The sequence below is a fragment of the Podarcis vaucheri genome (genome assembly GCF_965113315.1).
Source record: "Podarcis vaucheri genome assembly, chromosome: 6".
Taxonomy (NCBI): domain Eukaryota; kingdom Metazoa; phylum Chordata; class Lepidosauria; order Squamata; family Lacertidae; genus Podarcis; species Podarcis vaucheri.
Window position 1 is genome coordinate 43122542 of NC_138764.1, and position 21013 is coordinate 43143554.

The 21013-nt window shown below is 41.0% G+C and overlaps 1 protein-coding gene and 1 long non-coding RNA gene across 19 annotated transcripts in view; one reads left to right on the forward strand and one right to left on the reverse strand.

Annotated features, from left to right (window-relative positions):
- LRRC7 (leucine rich repeat containing 7) overlaps positions 1–21013 on the reverse strand; it is a 202083-nt gene that overhangs the window by 144934 nt on the left and 36136 nt on the right. The window lies entirely within an intron of this gene.
- The window catches only part of LOC309534860, a 60206-nt gene that overhangs the window by 25010 nt on the left and 14183 nt on the right, over positions 1–21013 (forward strand). Inside the window, exons 3-4 of one of the 2 annotated variants that reach the window (XR_014220897.1) lie at positions 9083–9146; positions 12389–12529. This is a non-coding gene — a long non-coding RNA (uncharacterized lncRNA). The remainder of the gene's footprint in view (positions 1–9082; positions 9147–12388; positions 12530–21013) is intronic. The other variant, XR_014220898.1, reaches the window with a different exon arrangement.

Genomic DNA, 21013 nt, shown 5'->3' on the forward strand with positions numbered 1-21013 from the left:
CAATGGTACCTCGTGCTACGTGCTTAATCCATTCCAGAGGTCCGTTCATAACAGGAAACCGCTCGTAACATGAAGCGCACTTTTTCTAACGGCGCCTCCCGTTGCTGCCGCGCCGCCAGAGTGCAACTTCCGCTCGCATCCCGGGGCAAAGATTGCAACAAGGGGCATCTACTTCTGGGTTAGCGGAGCACATAACCCACAGCATTCATAAGGGGGATGGTACATAACACGAGGTACCACTGTAGGTACATTTTATTATTTAATGTTTTCTAATTTGAGGGTCATCTGAAGCAAACACATGAAGCTGGTGTTAACCATACTCCCCTCCCTAATGCAACTAACCCCAGTTTCATGTTGGCTAAAAATAGTGTGGCAACAGCCCTTCAGATCAAAATAAGCAATGGACAGGGGGCCCTCTGAACCCTAATACCTAAGCTGGGACCTTCAAAACTCGGCATTAATTCCTGGGCATACTGACGGTGAACATACAGACCTTAGTGATCTGGATTATATGCGATGCCACACAGTATTTTTCAGATCTTCTGCTTTCAAGAAACCCTTCCACATTAGCCTGCTTCTTGTGAAACCAACATATTTCTTTCTATAGCACCAGAGTACTGCAGAACACCCTGTGCTGTCTTCTAGGACACAGATAATGTGCACACAGAGTGCCTCCCAGGTTGGTAAGAACTCACTGTTGCTCTACACAAGCACATAACAAATTCCCAGGAGGGAATAAAAAATAATGGAAAATCTGTATTTTAGAGATGTGTTGTGCTATTAATCATACCCTCACTATGGGGATCCCTCTCCTACCATATAGGTCCCAATGAACCTAGTGCACAGTTTGAAAAGCACTATAATAATGTACACATTAACTGAGCAAAAAACAAATCTACAACTACTATGCAGTTTTTAAACAAATGCAGATTTCATGTTATTGCACTAACGGGATTTTATTAACCATTCAACTTTTTTACAGTGGTTTTGGCCACAGTTTCCTCTGTATCATTAGATCCTTTAGATCTATCCAATTACTGCCCGGTTTCGAATCTTCCGTTCCTGGGTAAGGTGATTGAGAGAGCGGTTGCTGAACAGCTTGGTGGGTTTCTGGATGAAACATCGGCTCTGGATCCATTCCAGTCCGGCTTCCGCGCTGTTCATGGGACCAAGATGGCTCTGGTTGCCCTAACAGATGATCTTCGTAGACAGCTGGATCGAGGCGGGTCGGGGCTGCTGATTCTTCTAGAACTGTCAGCAGCTTTCAACATGGTCGATCACGAACTTCTGGACCACCGTCTTGCCGACGTGGGGATCCAGGGCACAGTCCTTCAATGGCTGCGCTCATTTCTCTCTGGTTGGGGACAGAGGGTGGCGCTTGGGGGGGGAATTGTCATCGCGCCACTCCTTGGTGTGTGGAGTACCTCAGGGTGCGATACTCTCCCCGATGCTTTTCAACATCTTTATGCGCCTCCTCACCCAGCTTGTCCAGAGTTTTGGGCTGGGTTGCCATCAGTATGCCGATGACACCCAACTCTATCTGTTGATGGATGGCCATCCCGACTCGGCCCCAGACACACTGACCAGATGTTTGGAAGCTGTGGCTGGATGGTTACGTGGGAGCCAGTTGAAGCTAAATCCTTCGAAGACGGAGGTCCTGTGGCTGGGACGGGACGATATGGGATTGGGGCGGCAACTCCCATCTCTTGCGGGGGCGCAATTAGTGCCAGCACCGTCCGTTAAGAGTTTGGGTGTAATCTTCGACACCTCCCTTTCCATGGAGGCGCAGATTGCAGCTATAACAAAGGCAGCATTTTTCCATCTCCGCCAAGCTAAGCAGTTGGCTCCTTACCTCTCTCGTCCTGACCTAGCCACTGTGATCCACGCGACAGTCACCTCCAGACTGGATTATTGTAACTCGCTCTACATGGGGCTGCCCTTGAGACTGACCCATAAACTCCAGCGGGTGCAGAATGCTGCAGCGAGACTCCTTACGGGGTCTTCGCTGCGAGATCACATTCACCCGGTGCTATACCAGCTGCACTGGCTCCCGGTGGAGTACAGGATCAGGTTTAAGGTGCTGGTTTTAACCTTTAAAGCCCTATACGGCCTAGGACCCTCGTACCTACGGGACCGCCTCTCCTGGTATGCCCCACAGAGAAACTTACGGTCTTCAAATAAAAACATCTTGAAGGTCCCAGGCCACAGAGAAGTTAGTCTGGCCTCAACTAGAGCCAGGGCTTTTTCGGCTGTGGCTCCGATCTGGTGGAACACTCTGTCACAAGAGACTAGGGCCCTGCGGGACTTGACATCTTTCCGTAGGGCCTGCAAGACAGAGCTGTTCCACCAGGCCTTTGGCCAGGGCACAGCCTGACTCCCTCCCTCGGCAATCTTCGCGGAGCTCTGGCCCAATGGATGCCAGTGGCTTGAATTAATTAATTTTATAATGAATGATTTTAGAGTGTTGTTTGTGCTGTACTTTTGTACTGTTTTATTGTTGTTAGCCGCCCTGAGCCCGGCTTCGGCTAGGGAGGGCAGGATATAAATAAAAATTTTTATTATTATTATTATTATTATTATTATTATTATTATTATTATTATTATTTCTGACATGTTGATCAGCTCAGCAAGAGCTTAATAAAAGAAAACTGTGTTCATGCTGCTGAGGTCAGCAATATGAAAGTTCCATTGATAATACAAAGCACTTTTAGATTGGAAAATACATTTTTTAATTACACAGACAACCATTAATTATAACTATTAGAAGCAGATATCCAGCAAAAGAAAACTGCACTTCATTATTTGTAGCACACTCAGATTGCTATTCTAATGCAAGATAATTTAAACTAATCCAGATCTGAACATTCAGTTTTTAAAGCAAATACAAATACAATTACTATTAAACACTTATCCAGCATTCAACATTCAAACATATTACTTTATGTAACCTTTCCACTAAGAATATTGAGCAGTTGGCACAAGATCTTGATTTTGGTCATTAACATCTGCATCAAGAATTCTCACATTTTCTACCATTAGGGCCTACCAGAAAATTATTAAGACCCACCAGTCATAAACGTGTTGTGCAGGGGCAGAAAATGGTGGGAGAGGGAGGTGGAGTCTAGGATAATCAGCTTCAAGTTACTGACAGAATTTTCTACTGGTTTCCAAGATTCATCTTTGGAAATAAATTAATTGCCACAGCATTTTCCTTGCAGCATAGAGTTCCAAAGCTCAGCTTTCCTGAACATAAGTACAGACATTTGTTCTGGAGATATTTCCACATTTCATGCCGAATTTTCTGACTAGAAAAGGCTTTTTCTTTTATAGTTTGTCTTCCCACCCACACATGCCTCTCAAATTTCTTCTCCCACTTCCCCTTACACATTCAACTTGTACCTTAGCCCACCTACCCACCCAAAACTGATGGTTTATTTCATATTTTCTAGCTGGTTCTCTTACATTCTCTGCTTCATCTTATCACACCTTTCCTCTCCCCTTCCTTTCTATTGGAGTTTGCGTACTTTGATAATGAATATTGACTTTTTAATAGCATTTACGGTCCCCCCCAACACATCCTATGTCACTTGCCCAACTGAGCAGAGGAACCTTCCTCTCTCCCTCCCTGCTCCCCTCTGTCTGCCAGTCATCTTTACTCAGCATGCAAGGAGTTGCAGGTGCCGGCACTGGTGCAACTAGCTGTGGCATGGGTAGCGTGTGGAGCAGGCAAGTCATGAGTCACTGGACAGGCTGTGCACTGAGGCACACTTCAAAGTAGCACAAGCCCCACTGGTAGGTTCTGGGCCCACTGTTTGAGCAACCCAGATCCAGACTAAGGGCAGTAATAGAAAAACACATAAAAGCATATAAAAGTGAAGAAAATATTCCAATAGGGTTTAATTTTATGGGTTAGGGAAATTCTGGCCCTCTCTTCTACAACTGTGCATGGATGATTTTAACTACTCGGGCCTAAAGCAGACTCTTGATTTTGCATGTAAAAACACAGTTCTTGAGAGATATGATATGACATACTGTCAAAATGCAAACTTTCATGAAAGCAATTACAAATTATGCCATTATCTGCATGATTATTACTATAGTACAGTTTTGGTATCCTGATTTGAATCTCTGTAGTCCTGTGCAATCTGGTCTGAAGAATATACATTCTAATCTCCCTACATTTCATGTACTAACATTCTACTATTTTTTCCTAGTCACACTTAATCTTTGCAGCAATCTTGGAATAAATTGAAAAAGTGATTTCTGGCCACTATAGCATCATCTCATTCTTTTATGGAAATTGCAAAGTCCCTTATTTGCATGCAACCCCAATCATCAACCTGCTGTGGAGGCTGATTGGGGCTGGCCTTTCCTATTATACCAGTCAGTTTGACTTTAGCATGAGGACTGCAGAATTTCCCAGAAATATTAACTGCATTTCAATGGCAGTAAAATGCCTGGAGGGTCTTAAAGTACTATTATCTATTGCAGGGGATCAAGTACACAACAAAGGTGTTTAGTCATCCTATGCTTAGTTCCTTTCTATACCTATTTTCCTTCCAAGGTTTTAGTAGAACTTTTTCTATTTTTGTTCTATATCAGCTCCTCTTCCCTTTCTGAAAGCTCTGCATTAGAAAATATATTATCTATACTGATAAAAACAGACCTGCAATTCCAGAAATCATTTTTAAAAAAATTATAGGAGCTTCCCTTTAGGCAGCTCTCCCGCATGTAATAATAATAACAATTATTATTATTATTATTATTATTATTATTATTATTATTATTATTATACCCTGCCCATCTGGCTGGGCTTCCCCAGCCACTCTGGGCGGCTTCCATAGAAACCAAAAATACACTAAAATATCACACATTGAAAACTTCCCTGAACAGGGCTGCCTTAAGATGTCTTCTGAATGTCAGGTAGTTGTTTATCGCTTTGACATCTGATGGAAGGGCGTTCCACAGGGCGGGCGACACTACCAAGAAGGCCCTCTGCCTGGTTCCCTGTAGCTTTGCTTCTCGCAATGAGGGAACCGCCAGAAGGCCCTCGGTGGACCTCAGTGTCCTGGCAAAACGATGGGGGTAGAGACGCTCCTTCAGGTATACTGGGCCAAGGCCTTTAGGGCTTTAAAGGTCAACACCAGCACTTTGAATTGTGCTCGGAAATGTAGAAGTGTATTTAATTTCCCCAAATATAAAAAGTTGATTAGAATGCAAAGTTGATTTCTGTATCCACTCAATTTTCTAGATTAATAATTGGAAAATGGTGCATAGAAAATATAAAATGCAATGATGCTAATTGATGTAAACTAGTTTGCATGTTGTGCTCTTTTCGAAAAGGCCAATTCTCAGAGATGACCACAATTGATGTGGTAAAGACAAAGGGCAAACACATGTGCTACATGACTAGAGGCAAGACCTCAGTCAATCACTTCTCCCCAGCATGGGACTAACTTAGCACTTGGACAAGCAACTTCACCCTTCACACTTCACACTGGCAGCAAACACTACAGATTCATAAACTCTGGATTAGTTCACACACATGGCATTTTAGATTGTATCCAGCATTTGCCATACTCACAGTAGATCCATTGAAGTTAATGGACATGACCAATGTAAGGCCATGCATTTCAGTGGGTCTAGTCTGAGTAGAACTTTGTTAGTCACAACTCTTTATATTTGGGTACAGCTACATAAGCATAAAATGCATGCATCTCTCACCAGGTCAGGAGTGCATTCATAAATTTTAATGCATGTCTTTCTAATGCAGCAGAAAGAAAAAGGGCAGGACCCTGTTTCCAAAAGGGACACAGACCGATATGCACACACGTTTGTGCACAAAAACAGCTAACAGCATTGTGTATGATTTCTACTCAAATGTTATACGAGTGTAAAACATAACCAAAAAACATAACCTCCAGACTTGCTGAAACAGCAGGAGTTCCAGAAAGGGTAAATTGACTTCTACTCCAGCACAAAATCAAAATATGGTATTATACGGTATTGTAAGCAAATAAACAAATGTTAGGTTCCAGGTACACGTTTACATAAAAATAATTCAGCAACCCTGGGCATAATTCAATGAAAATTGCAGATAAAAAAAATATTGGCATATCCATTTCCAAATATTAGTCTTTCAGCTTGAGATGTTCCAGTATTTTGCTTTACGATTTAGGCCTCTTCGTTGCTAGCTTTCCAAATCTATGCATAAGCTTCACACCAATTAGTAATAATATTTATTTGCAATTTGTAGGACAGGTTCAATAAAAATTGCACTTGGCAAAGGCTGTAAATAACTTGCAAGAAAGTGGGAAGCATGGAAAAGTGGGAAGCCTTTGTTTTCTACTTTCAAAACTAGCTTATTTATTTGTTTAAAAATATGGAACAATTTACCATAAATTATTTATTATAGCTAAAGTGGCTGCTTATTAGATATTGCCATTCTACTGATTCAATATATGCTAACTTTGAATAGAACATTGGGGGGGGGGACAGACCAAGAGGAAAAACAAAAGTTAAAATAAAGAGAAAAACCTACAGTAGAAAATGCAACTTCTGCCACATTTAATTGTTTTTCTACATTATATGCTGCATATAAAAAAGAAATTGCTCCCATTTTTAAAATAAGACAAAATGAGTTTATGAGATTCTGCAGCCTCCTATTACAGCAGACTTTGGAAGGTGGCCCCGTGTGGAACTGGAAAGTTTTAAAATTAGTTCATGACACCATATAAAGGAGTGTCTACTGTTAAGAAAGAGCCTCTTCCGAATGTTCAGGGTAATTTACACATGTGCTCAGTGTCTTCACATGCAGGGCAAGTCCCTAACTCACTGAGGATTTGAAACCCATCGGCTACCCTCATCTGGTTTATTTGGCCAGTCAAAGTTGTTTCCCAGGGTGTGGGCACTTCTGACAGCTACTAAGAGCCACAGGTGAGAGAGCTGAGTACAGTGGTACTTCGGGTTACATACGCTTCAGGTTACATATGCTTCAGATTACATACGCTTCAGATTACAGACTCTGCTAACCCACAAATAGTACCTTGGGTTAATAACTTTGCTTCAGGATGAGAACAGAAATCGTGCGGTGGCAGTGCGGCAGCAATGGGAGGCCCCATTAGCTAAAGTGGTGCTTCAGGTTAAGAACAGACCTCCAGAATGAATTAAATACATAACCAGAGGTACTACTGTACAGGGTGGGAACCAAACGTGGACAAACCACCCCCAAAAGGAGCATGACATGTCCCCCACCAGAGGTACTACCCCTCCCCCTAACACCCCCTAACACCATTTCCATTGAAACATAATATAAGATCAGCCTTCTGGATCAGGCCAATGACCTGTCTAGTCCAGCATCCTGTTCTCACAGTGATCAAACAAATTCCTGTGATAAGCACAAGAGGGACCTGAGCACAACAACACTCTCCCCATCTATGATTCACAGCAAGTGCTATTCAGAGGCTTGTTTGGTTAGACTCATAATACCCATTTACTGTAACTTACGCTGACATAATGATACATAAGCAATGTTTACATTAGAAATAAAACAGAGCTGAGTTGAAACAGACCTACTAACTCTGCAACCTTGTTTGCAGGATGTGAAGAAAGCTTTTTATCAGTGCTCCCAAGGAGGACAAAAAAATGGGCTCATGGTATAAGCAGTACCTTCCTATCTTCCAGTACTGTGCCAGATTGCAAGGAGAGTTCTTCGGTAACCTAAACAATACAAGGGGCACTTACCAGTCTTCTAGCACTCTGTTGCAGCTCAGCACCAAAAGATAGGAAGAACCACCTGGATGCTAGGCAACAGGGTAACTCCTCCAGTCTTACTGAACAAGCAGCATCTCTATATTGCCTAGGAAACCAAATGAATCTAGCTATCTTCCAGCACAGCAAGCGAGAACAAAAAAGTGCTAATTAATAGAGCTGTGAACAGCCACAAAAGAAATGAATTTAAGGTATATTTGGTTTGGGGGCGGGATGGGAAAGAAAAGAATAATTGTAGATGCTACAAGTTTCTTGTGAGCTATATTTTGGCTTAGCTTTAACATAATGCACTGTAACATGATATTTGGATTACATGGGTATTTGGTTAGCATATAGGGGTATATATACAAAATCCTGCTTGATGAAATTCCTAGATACACAAAGGGTTATTTAGTTTGACTAGACAGGGTGTCAGACCCACACACACCTTACCTGCCCCCTCTCCCCTTGCTTTTCTTTTAGGGTTTTCTTATAAAAAACGAATACAAATGAGACTTTCATCAGATATTACAGGTGATCAATTAACTTAAATTCAGATAAGTTTATTTCTCTCCAAAACTGCAAGCAAGTTGCGGTGGGTGTGGCAGTTTGACCTATTAAACAGTTGATAGAATTGTAATAGCAATTTCCCTAAGAAAAAACAAACACATGATGAAACTATTCTAAAACAGGGAGAACCTACAGGAGGTAGGGTAGTTTGGAAGACTGGATGTGAAGTCCGTCTGTCTTGCATCCTCTTGCTTGACTACATAAAAGATTGATGGATATGGCCATAAAATGTGATGCATGAAATCACAATCTGTAGAATTATACGAAAAGCTAGATCCATGTGCTGAGCTACCCTATATATTATGCAGGCACAAGGAATTTCTTAGTCTATGAGATTTTAATTGCTTCAGTGCTCCACAGTCCTCCTCCCCACCCCACCCCCCTCTCTCTCACACACAGACACACATACATATAGCTCTTAAAATAATTGTATCTTCTCTGTCGATAGCCTCCACAACCTCCAGGCACTAGCCAACTCTTCATTTTCTGAGGACGCATGATATTACACTAGTCTGCATATTAATATTAGCTGCCAGGTTTCTAGCTTGACAGAATTGAAAGTAATCTGGGGTAGTCAGTCAGTGAGCCTGGCAACTATAAGGAATTTATCTGAGCATGACTATTGGGTGAAAATGTGGCACATCCCCTACTTTCTATGGTTTTTATAGAAATACACACCAAGATCTGTAGCTGCAGCAAACAGGAAATGGGAGAGCAGGGAAAGTTCATCCCCTATGCTTCTTTCCCATGCCTCTCAAAACAGGTTGCTTTGGAAATCCTTGAGTTTTGGCCAAATCTGAAGCTTCCAGAGTGCCATGCTTCCTTCCGTAAGTGTCAGAGGCAATGTGGTCTACCTTCACTATATGGAAACAATGAAAGCCAGTTCCTTTATTATTGCTTAGCTTTGGCAGATGGGGCACTAGGATAAAAAGAAATTGTTCTTCTTGCTTGGTTCCCATTTTGCTACTTCAAAAATATTGTGTTCCCCACCATTCAATAATTCATCTGAGCCATACAAATTGTGGTACAAATAAATGGCCTAATACATCATGATAGGTCGTCCCATGCTTTTAAAACATGCAACAACAAACCTGGAATTTCTTTAAGTTTTAGCATTACCTACTTCCTCTGCTCCATGCCGTTTTACTACTCTGCTAATTCCAGAAGAAAAGGAAAAGCATAAAGTAGTTCCATAGTATTGGTTTTTATTCAATTTACTTAATGGGCACTTAATTTGTAGGTTGACATCAATTATAGCAGAGGACAAATGGGAAAGTATAATTTTTCAGGCAATTATTTATTTAAACAGAACATCCAGGCTTCTAATTTTAAGGGTAGGAAAGACTTGGGTGTGAGATCATTAGTGTTCTATATCAAGTTTATGCAGTAGATATTTTTAAATGCTTTTCTGCATTTGCCACATCTGCAACCTAGCAATGGTACGGTTGAATGACTGAATTAATTAACTTTATCTTCCCTATGCAGAAGGATTCTTCTGTTTTGAGCATAGGCAAAGTGAACTCTATCCCAATGAAATGAGGTGTGATCATATGAACTGAGTGAATTAAATCAGAATCATTTCAGTGTTGAAAGCAATTTTTAATTCCATACAAATAACTCAAAATGTAAAAAGCAGGAGGGAGGGTATATTGGGGAACACATTAGTATTGCCCAAAGAATTTAGGTCACCCATGCACCCTCTTCAGAAGCATGTGGTCATGCATTACTCTTTTAGAACTATATTTTAACAAATATTGAAATAAAGGATTATGATGGGTCCAGCAAACACTATAGATGCCAAAGACTCTTCCACTCAGAAGTGTGACTTGAGGCTGGTAGTTCAGATCTCATTCCCTGAAGATCAGTTAAAGGAGACAGGGTAGAAAGAGAAATTCTACCAGACATTTAACCACTTGAAGGATTCTCTGCTTGAGACAAACAGCAGAAAATAAACCCTAGTTTCAGTTGAACAAAGGAATAAAGTCACTCAGCATATCTTTCAAACTTTGCACTTCCCATCACATCAACCTGAGTTGACTTTTCTAAACCACTCCTCAGAAATAATCCTTGAGCAGAAAAAGCTACCCTTTTCAATATGTGCCATGGATCAGCTATACAAGTGAATGACATGCTTATTATGCTAAACATGAGCCTAAGCATGTTTCCACTGGCATTCAATATGGCTCATTTGCATCTGACCTGGGGAAAGAAAAAAACGAGGGGAGGCCTGCTCCAGTTGGCTTTCTCACACCAACACAGGGCCAATGGCCAGTGGGAACGAGAGAGCAACACAGACAGGCAAAGATATCAGGGTTTGCTCTGTGTGCTCCACCTTCTGTCATCACAGGGCTAGCTTTACATTTTATATTAATTATTCATTTATTTATTTGAGACTGGTATGATCATCCAAGTTGGATACCCATCTAAATTGCCTTTCTTGTGGCTGGATTCTGTGTCATTCTTTCAGCTTCTCTTGTATGATGATTCTGTTCTAGGAGCAATGTCTGATGTAGTAAAATTAATGTTCTATAGAAATCTTGTCTTGAGGTAAATGAATGGCTGCTTTGGACCCCGAACAAAATATTCTGCTTTGGTTGCAGACATAAACATCCTGCTTCAAAGAACTAAGTAGGGGTTAACTAGTGAAGTGGAATAAAGATATATCTGGTTTTCTTAGAGAATGAATGAATGTCTGACATGTTTATTTTGAAAATTTCAGATGTTTATTTAAAGTGCCTAAGGTGTTGAATTTTTCATCACATTTTTCTTTTAGACTTTTTATAGGACCAAAGAGGTAAACAGTGCTCAAAACTATTTTTTTCCAAGTCTGCAAAAAATGTTATTGTACTTGCATAGCATCTATGGTGGAATTTTTTTAGCTCAGCAGACTGAGGAAACAAAATAGGCAAGGACTATATATTCAGCATAAATAAAACTGAATAGCCTAATAGTATAAGGCATCAGTCTTTTATCCATTTATTTGGGAGTAGTTCTCAATGAACTCAATAGGACTTACTTCTGAGAACAGGATAATGATGCAAGACATTGAGGAAACGTTCCAAGAGGTCCTATTTTCTAAAGAAGGACCATAGCTCAGTGCTGGAGCATCAGTCTTCCATGCAGAAGGTCCCAGTTTCAATCACTGGCACCTCCAGGAAGGACTGGAAGAGACCCCATCTGAAACCCTGGAGAGCTGCTACCACATAATTTAGATGATACTGAATTACGGTAGATGGACTGATGGGCCTAACTTGAATTAAGGTAGCTTCCTATGTTTTTAAGGCAAGAAGAGGTGCAGTATATGTAAAATTTCTTTTCATTTGCAGCTCAATTTTATGGTAGAAAAGAAATTAGTCACCTAGCACAAATGAATGTTAGATTTCTAATATTTTAAATTCCAAATTATGACAGATATTAAAGTGCTCATGCTTCAAAACAAAATTAATGTACAATTTAAACAGTCATTCATACAACATACAACAGTCTTTAATAATATCTAAATAGCATAAGAGTGAAATATTTCATTCAGAAAACGCAACACAAATACCAGTTTCTTTAAAATGCTATTTTCATGAGTGTGTGTGAACAAGAAAATATATTTATCTCCAGGGTCAAATCCATGATATGAAGGAAACTGCACCTGGTTTACCTATTACATGAGATATCTTGAATTTGTATGCAGACAGTGGTGATTATGGTAGGTGAGTCTTGTATTAGGGAAGATTTCCACACACCATAAACTTACATACTTGCACATAAACACTATGTAACTAAATTTTCTCTATATTTACACATCTGAATACAACTTAATCTAAATAAGCACAGGATGGCAGCCTTAGTGTTTGGCTATAAACTTTGTCATATCATTGCATGCATGTGACATGGAGTCACTGGGTTTTATTAAACAGCAGAAAACCACAAGTTTGGCCAGAAAGCATAAACCAATAATCCACATGAGCGTTGACAGCATTTTTTAAAAACCCTTGCAACTGATTTCTATCATGTTGATGTTTTTCCTGAACAGTAGAAGTGTGTCATCTCTCCCCCACCCCCTCTTATTACTTCTCAGGAGACCAGCTGACATTTGAGTAGATCTGCTTGAAACAAGCCTGGAAAGACTGTAGTGTCCCCTTCCAACTTGGAGGAAGTGTGTAATTGGCTGCAGGCTGGACTATAAAGCCACAACCACTGCTGGAGTGAAGTTTAGCATGTGAGTAGTGTGGGCTGCTTTTCTCTGCCAACACATCGTTGCTATTCCCTGTCCCCAGCATCTACTGTCCAAGGCAGCCATCTCAATCTCTCAGTGGAAGGGCCAATCCTGTAACTTTATCTTAACTTGGTGGAATTAAATGTACTTCCTCTGCCAGGAAATTGTCCCACGTGTAATATCAAGGAAAATGATTTTTATTTCAAGAGAAACCATTTGTGGGGAGGAGGGGTGTTCAGCAAACTTAAAAGGTTTCAAAATATATCGTCCTTTTATTATGTTAACTAAAACAATACCTCCAGGGGAAAGCTGCTCTTTTAAAAAGGCTTTAAAAAATAATTTTTAGAAAAATGCATATTCGTGCAGTAACAATACTCTTTGAAAAGCTAGTCTCTGTGCTCTCGGCTAGGTATCTTTATTGTATTTCACACCTAAGTATGAATGATGAAATAGTAGGATTTGATCATGTTTTCAGTAAATTTGAGTTGTTGTTCTTTAAAAGAAAAAAGATATAGGCATGTTGGGAAGATTTTGGAAAGTCATAAGAGCATAAGAAGAGCCATCTTGTCTAGTTTATTGTTTTCAAAGTAGCCAATCAGAGACCCACAGAAAGCCCCACATGCAGAATGTGAGTGCAACAGCACTCTCCCCCACCTGTAATTCTTAGCAACTGGTATTCAGAGATATAATGCAAGAAGAGCTCAGTGGCAGAGCATCTGCTTTGAATGCAGAAAGTTCTAGCTTCAATCCCTGACATCTTCAGGTAGGGTTGGGATCTGAAACCCTGAGTCAGTGTAGACAATATTCAGCTAGACAGACCAATGGTCAGTTTCAGGGTAAGGCAGCTTCCCGTGTTCCTATTGCCTTCAACAGTAGAGACTGAACATTGACATCCTTACTACTAGCCACTGAGAGCCTTATCTTCCATGAATTTGTCTAACTCTCTTTTAAACCCTCCAAGGTGACAGCCATCATCACTTCTTGTGGAAGCAAATTCTATACTTTAACCATACACTGTGTGAAGAAGAACTTTGTTTTGTCTGCCCTGAACCTTGCAACATTTGGCTGTATTGGATGTCCCCAATATCTTGTATTATGACGGAGAAAAACTCTACCCAGCTGCTCTGACCTCCTCTTTTGGTTGCCTTTTTCTGAACCTTTTCCAGCTCTACACCACCACAAACAGTAGTCTGAATATGGTTGCATCATAGATTTGTTCTTTCCTAGTGATCCCTAGCACAGAATTCCCATTTTTTCACATCTGCTGCACACTGTGTTGACATCTTAATCGAATTATCCAACACATCCCAAAAGTCAGTCTTTGTCAGTCACTGTCAATTCAGACACCATGACTGTATATGTGAAATTACCGGTATATATGTAAAGATATTATTTGTACAGAGTGTTTGTAATTTGCATATTAGAAGTGGTGAAAATGTGAGCAGAAAGAGAGGAACTGAAAACATTATGGAGTCCCAGAACTTCTAGTTCAAACATTGCACCCATATGTATCACTTAGCTAAGGAATAATGCATGGATTCAAAGCCTCAACCACAAATTATCCCTTCCTACTTCAGTTAGAATAAGGAATAATTTGCATTTATATAGCACTTAATTTTTTTGCAATTCAACTTGATTCACATAATCCCATGTGTGTGATTCTTACAGCCATCCTGTAAAGCAAAACAACATTCTTATGTCTGTATTACGCATGGGTGGCTAAGACAGAAATAATAGATTGTCCAGGACCAACTAGTAAGTGCCTGGTACAAACATTATTATTATTATTATTATTATTGTATTATTATTATTGTATTATTATTATTGGAATGAATTATTATTTATTATTGGTATTTCATTCCTATCTATACTTCATTCCTATCTATTCCTATTTATCTTTTTATAAAAAGAATATACTCAAGGCAACAGAATATACTCAAGGCAATATACTCAAGGCAAACAGATACATAATAAACCCAGGTATGAAACATCAATTAAGCACAGCCTCCCTGAACTTAAAAAACAAAATTATTCCTGATCCTCAGTTCAGTACAGCTAAGCTATAGTGAAGATGGTCTCAAAGAATTTGTGAAGTGTGACTAGATAAGTTAGTTCTAAACATGGGGGGGGGGGTTACATCAAGAGTGGTTGTTCCCCTCTTAATGTGGGCACTGTGAGAGCATGCACAGAAGAGTAGAATACCTACACTGGAGCCACATAGTGCACATACAAAAACAGCTTGAAAACAAAGCTTTGACTTTGTTTCTTGGCCAGACTACATCTCCAAAAAGGCCCGGAACTTTAAACATCCAGGACCACAATCTTTTGCCCCAAGAGGTTTGGATCCTCTGTATATAGTGCAAAACCTTTAAAATAAAATAAAATAAAATAAAATAAAATAAAATAAAATAAAATAAAATAAAATAAAATAAACCCTCTTTCCATGAATTAAACTGCAATAAACTAAGGAAGTACACAAAAGGTCAAAGTGAAAGGTCAAAGTCATTTATAAAGAGCTCATATCCATTACACAGTTATGTGATACATCAGAATAAAATGTCAGTAAATATTGGATAGCAGGCATGCAATTGCCTATGGGCTTTTTGAGAGCTCACAAAAGGTGAGATGCTGGACAGAGACTGTAATATTTGGAAGGCAAATGGAAAATAATGATAGCATGGACTGAGTCCTCCCTTGTCTTATGTCACTAGGAAGCTCTAGAAATTTTGTGATAAGTCAACCAGGAAATTCCTGTGTGAAATCTGGCAGGAATGCAAAAGTCTAATTTCAGTCAAAGGGCAACAGACAGTCCCAGGGAAGTGTGGTGAAGGATGCAGAAATGTAGAAGCATGCACAAAACAGGCTGCCAGGGAATGTCAAGCAATTCAATCCTACAATTAGTTTCCATGACACCACTTCTACATGCAGTAAACTGATAAGTGTCATTTTGTTGTGTGCAGCAGAACCGTTATCATGGATTATTCCTTCATATGATCTCACTCTGCAAACCAGAAAAGGAAGGAAACAATATGGAATATGCTCATCTGGGACATAGGTAATCAAAGAAACCAGCTTATTCAGAAGAAAAGCTGCTTGTGTGAACTGGTGCCACAAGATGTGAAAGTACAAAACCACTTATAAAAACAAAGTTCAAACAATAAATATTGTTAAGCATCTGGACAGACAGTAAAGAAGAAGAAAGCACAGAATACCACACTATCAAAGTTTCCCAAGTAGCAAGTTATGGCGAGTGCATTAAAAGTACCTGTAACAGAAAGTGAACACTTAGGGAATCAGGAGGAAATGGTGGCATAACAAAACTGAGGGGAGGCAGGGGGAGAGAGATAGATAAAATCCATTTGTTAAAAAATTGCATGCACAACATATATAAAGGACAAGTAGCCTTGAATTTGGCTAAAAGACTGATAAAATATTAATGCACTTTCTGAAACTGTCCTTAAGAGACAAGTGTATCTTTTAAAAGGGAAATAATACAAGCTGCACACATGTTTTTCAAAGAAATGCAGTACTCAGAGACAGCCACTGCGGATAGAGAAGTGCTGTACCACTTTGCATTGTGTTAAATATATTAGAAAGACTGTATAAAAGCAAAAAATGAAATATTCACTACATGAAGAATTTCATGTTGCTGACATGACAGCAAGGGCAAAGCCGCAGGAAAAGGTTTCTTATTATGTGTGATGGTTCTTGCATTAAATAAATATCCCTTTTCACATAGGAGTCCCTTTCATCCACATATGTGGATGAAATTCAAACAGGAGAAGCCTTTTTTACTTTTTTAAAAAATATATAATTTTTATTTATTTTCCATTTAATATTATACATTCACATCATTATTATCCACTTTACCGCCTTGGCCCTTTAGAGCCTTTTTACTTCGAATCTTATACAAAACAGGAGGACTGTGTATAAGTGAGAACTCCACACAAGGTAGCAACTGTCTCATTCTGAAAGTTTAAGTGGTAAATGTTGTTGGAATTCTGCCTGGGTCAGAGGAATGTGCCATAGCGTAGGCACCGGCAGATATTCCTGTCGACCTCCCCGCGTCTCCACTCTGCTGATAAGCAGGCGAGGTCCCGGCGATTCATCTCAGATGTGTGAGAGGAACACACCGTTCATCCTCTCTCCCCTTTGGTGTCCCCCAAGGAGGGGAAAGAAGCAGACAGAAAACTATTTACATCCTTTATTTCTGTCTCTCATATCAGTACAGAGAAACACGTCTGCACTCGACAACAGCAAGAAGAAACTCCACCCATGTACTTCCAGTACGGGTCATATGACACACACACTGAGCTAACATCCGGTGCTCAGTACAGAATGGACTGCCCCTTTGTTTCCATGGCAACAGTCACAAACATCCTGTCTGGCTTTCCAGCCACAAGCAGCTGACTGAGCTGCTGGAGCCTTTGCTTGCTGCAATCTGGAATCTGCATGCATGTATTAGGAACCATGAGATAATTTGTAGGGGGGAAATGTAATATTCACTTAAAGGTAAAGGGACCCCTGACCATTAGGTCCAGTCGTGGCTGACTCTGGAGTTGCGGCGCTCATCTCGCTTTATTGGCCAAGGGAGCCAGCGTACAGCCTCCGGGTCATGTGGCCAGCATGACTAAGCCGCTTCTGGCAAACCAGAGCAGCGCACGGAACACCGTTTACCTTCCCGCCGGAGTAGTACCTATTTATCGACTTGGACTTTGACGTGCTTTCGAACTGTTAGGTTGGCAGGAGCAGGGACGGAGCAATGGGAGCTCACTCCGTCGCGGGGATTCAAACCACCAACCTTCTGATTGGCAAGTCCTAGGCTCTGTGGTTTAACCCACAGCGCCACCCATGACCCTGTGAAGAGATCCAAGATTTAGAGCCTGTGAAGAGATCCAAGATTTAGAACCTCAAAGCCAAAGTGAGAGCATTTGGGTCAAAATTAAGGGAGAGAAGAATAACAGAGACCTCATTGTGGGAGTTTACTATAAATCCCCAAGCCAAACGGAGGACATAGATGATGCCTTCCTGGAACAGATGGCCAAGCATGCAAAAGGAAGGGAGATAGTAGTAATGGAGGACTTCAATTACCCGGATATTTGTTGGATGTCAAACTCAGCCAAGAGCATAAGGTCAAACAGATTCCTCACTGGCCTTGCAGACAACTCCATTGTCCAGAAAGTGGGAGAAGCAAAAAAAGGAACAGCCATTTTAGATCTGGTCCTAACCAATGTTGATGACCTGGTTAGTGGGGTAGAAGTGGAAGGATCATTAGGCGCGAGTGATCATGCTCTTCTGAAGTTTACTATACAGCGGAAAGGAGCAGCCAAGCATACTAGGACTCAATTTCTTGACTTTAAGAAAGCCGACTTCATAAAACTTAGGGAAGTGCTGGGTGAGATCCCATGGACAGTAATACTAAAAGGAAAGGGAGTTCATGATGGCTGGGAGTTTGTTAAGAGGGAGATAGTAAAAGCACAACTTCAGGCAATACCAATGAGACGGAAACATGGAAGGTGCCTAAAGAAGCCAGGGTGGCTATCTAAAGAACTTTTAACTGAGTTAAGATTTTAAAAAAGATGTGTACAAAAAATGGAAAAGGGGGGAAACCACCAAAGAGGAATTCAAACAAATAGCCAGCACATGTAGACACAAAGTCAGAAAAGCTAAAGCACAAAATGAACTCAGGTCAGGCTTGCTAGAGAGGTTAAAAGCAACAAAAAAAGGCTTTTATGGGTATGTCCGTAGCAAAAGGAAGAACAAAGAAACAGTGGGGTCACTCAGAGGAGAAGATGGTGAAATGCAAACAGGGGACACAGAAAGGGCTGAACTCCTCAATGCCTTCTTTGCCTCAGTCTTCTCCGATAAAGAAAACAATGCCCGACCTGAAGAATTTGGAGCAAATGATTCAGCAGAGGAAACACAGCCCAGAATAACTGAGGAGATAGTACAAGAATACTTGGCTAGTTTAGATGTATTCAAGTCTCCAGGGCCAGATGAACTGCATCCAAGAGTATTAAAAGAACTGGCAGATGTGATCTCAGAACCACTGGCAGTCATCTTTGAGAATTCCTGGAGAACAGGCGAACTGGAGGAGGGCAAATGTTGTCCCTATTTTCAAAAAGGGGGAAAGAGAGGACCCAAATTATTATCGCCCAGTCAGTCTGACATCAATACCAGGGAAGATTCTGGAGCAGATCATTAAGCAAACAGTCTGTGAGCACCTAGAAAGGAATACTGTGATCACCAATAGTCAGCATGGATTTCTGAAAAATAAGTCATGTCAGACTAACCTGATCTCATTTTTTTGACATAATTACAAGCCTGGTAGATGAAGGGAACGCAGTGGATGTAGCCTATCTTGATTTCAGCAAGGCATTCGACAAGGTGCCCCATGATATTCTTGTAAAGAAGCTGGTAAAATTCGGACTTGACTATGCTACCACTCAGTGGATTTGTAACTGGCTGACTGACCGAACCCAAAGGGTGCTCATCAGTGGTTCCTCTTCATCCTGGAGAAGAGTGACTAGTGGGGTGCCACAGGGTTCTGTCTTGGGCCCGGTCTCATTCAACATCTTTATCAACGACTTGGATGATGGACTCAAGGGCATCCTGATCAAATTTGCAGATGACACCAAACTGGGAGGGGTGGCTAACACCCCAGAGGACAGGATCACACTTCAAAACGACCTTGACAGATTAGAGAACTGGGCCAAAACAAACAAGATGAATTTTAACAGGGAGAAATGTAAAGTATTGCACTTGGGCAAAAAAATTGAGAGGCACAAATACAAGATGGGTGACACCTGGCTTGAGAGCAGTACATGTGAAAAGGATCTAGGAGTCTTGGTTGACCACAAACTTGACATGAGCCAACAGTGTGACGCGGCAGCTAAAAAGCCAATGCAATTCTGGGCTGCATCAATAGGAGTATAGCATCTAAATCAAGGGAAGTAATAGTGCCACTGTATTCTGCTCTGGTCAGACCTCACCTGGAATACTGTGTCCAGTTCTGGGCACCACAGTTTAAGAAGGACACTGACAAACTGGAACGTGTCCAGAGGAGGGCAACCAAAATGGTCAAAGGCCTGGAAACGATGCCTTATGAGGAATGGCTAAGGGAGCTGGGCATGTTTAGCCTGGAGAAGAGGAGGTTAAGGGGTGATATGATAGCCATGTTCAAATATATAAAAGGATGTCATATAGAGGAGGGAGAAAGGTTGTTTTCTGCTGCTCCAGAGAAGCGGACATGGAGCAATGGATCCAAATACAAGAAAGAAGATTCCACCTAAACATTAGGAAGAACTTCCTGACAGTAAGAGCTGTTCGACAGTGGAATTTGCTGCCAAGGAGTGTGGTGGAGTCTCCTTCTTTGGAGTTCTTTAAGCAGAGGCTTGACAACCATATGTCAGGAGTGCTCTGATGGTGTTTCCTGCTTGGCAGGGGGTTGAACTCGATGGCCCTTGTGGTCTATTCCAACTCTATGATTCTATGACCCTAACATTCACTTAGCTTCATGTTAACACAGTGAATATTTGAAACTGAAACCAAAAAGGAACCCAAGAGCTATTTTATTTCAAAGAAGATGTGAGAAGACTGCAAAAATAATTCTCACATCATATCTGGAGTTAACAAAAGCAGGATAGTTGGTAAGACCAAGAACTAAAATTAGCAAAATCGGGACAATTAAGAAGACGTAGAAGAGTCAGCCAAGGCACAAACTACATTACAGGAAACAGCATACAGAAGACATGAGTATGTCTAGCCTCGAATACTCTCTCTTTCCCCACCCTCTTGAGGCCAAGGTGGAAAGACTGGAAGCTGCCACTTTCATTTAACTACAGTTAAATGATTATTTATTGTTATACCACAACCCCCAATTTGGATGACATGGGAGACTGTAGTTAACTAAATGCAGAAACAAAATGCTCTGGCATGTTAGGGGTGGCATGGAAAGTCATGAGCCCAAGAAAAAGCTAGGTTCATTCATGTAGTGCTAAACCATGGTTTGGTGTTACAGCCAACAATACCACTTTGGCATTGTTAGATCATTTCTCCCCAGGAAAGTATAGCAGAAAAATACACTTCATTACCACTCCATCATCCAAGTACCGTATTTTTCGCTCTATAACACGCAGATTTTTTCCTCCTAAAAAGGAAGGGGAAATGTCTGTGCGTGTTATGCAGCGAATGTGTGGTCCCTGGAGCCGAAAAATAAGGCAAAAATCAAACCGCGCTTCAGGGAGAAGGGAGCTCCGTGAGACAGGAAGCTGTTGCTTTCCTGCATTCTGCCTCAGGGTCTTACTGCCCTCCCTGCTCTGTTTCGTTGCTGTGTTTGCTCAAACGGAACAAAGAGCAGGGAAAGCCCCTCCCCTCCAGGCAAGTAGAGAGGAAAGCAGAGCGTCGCTCTATCCTGTCCCTGCTCCGGAGGGAACAATGTTTGTGAAGGGAAGAGAGATTACAGGTTCGGCTTAAAATTCTGATTTG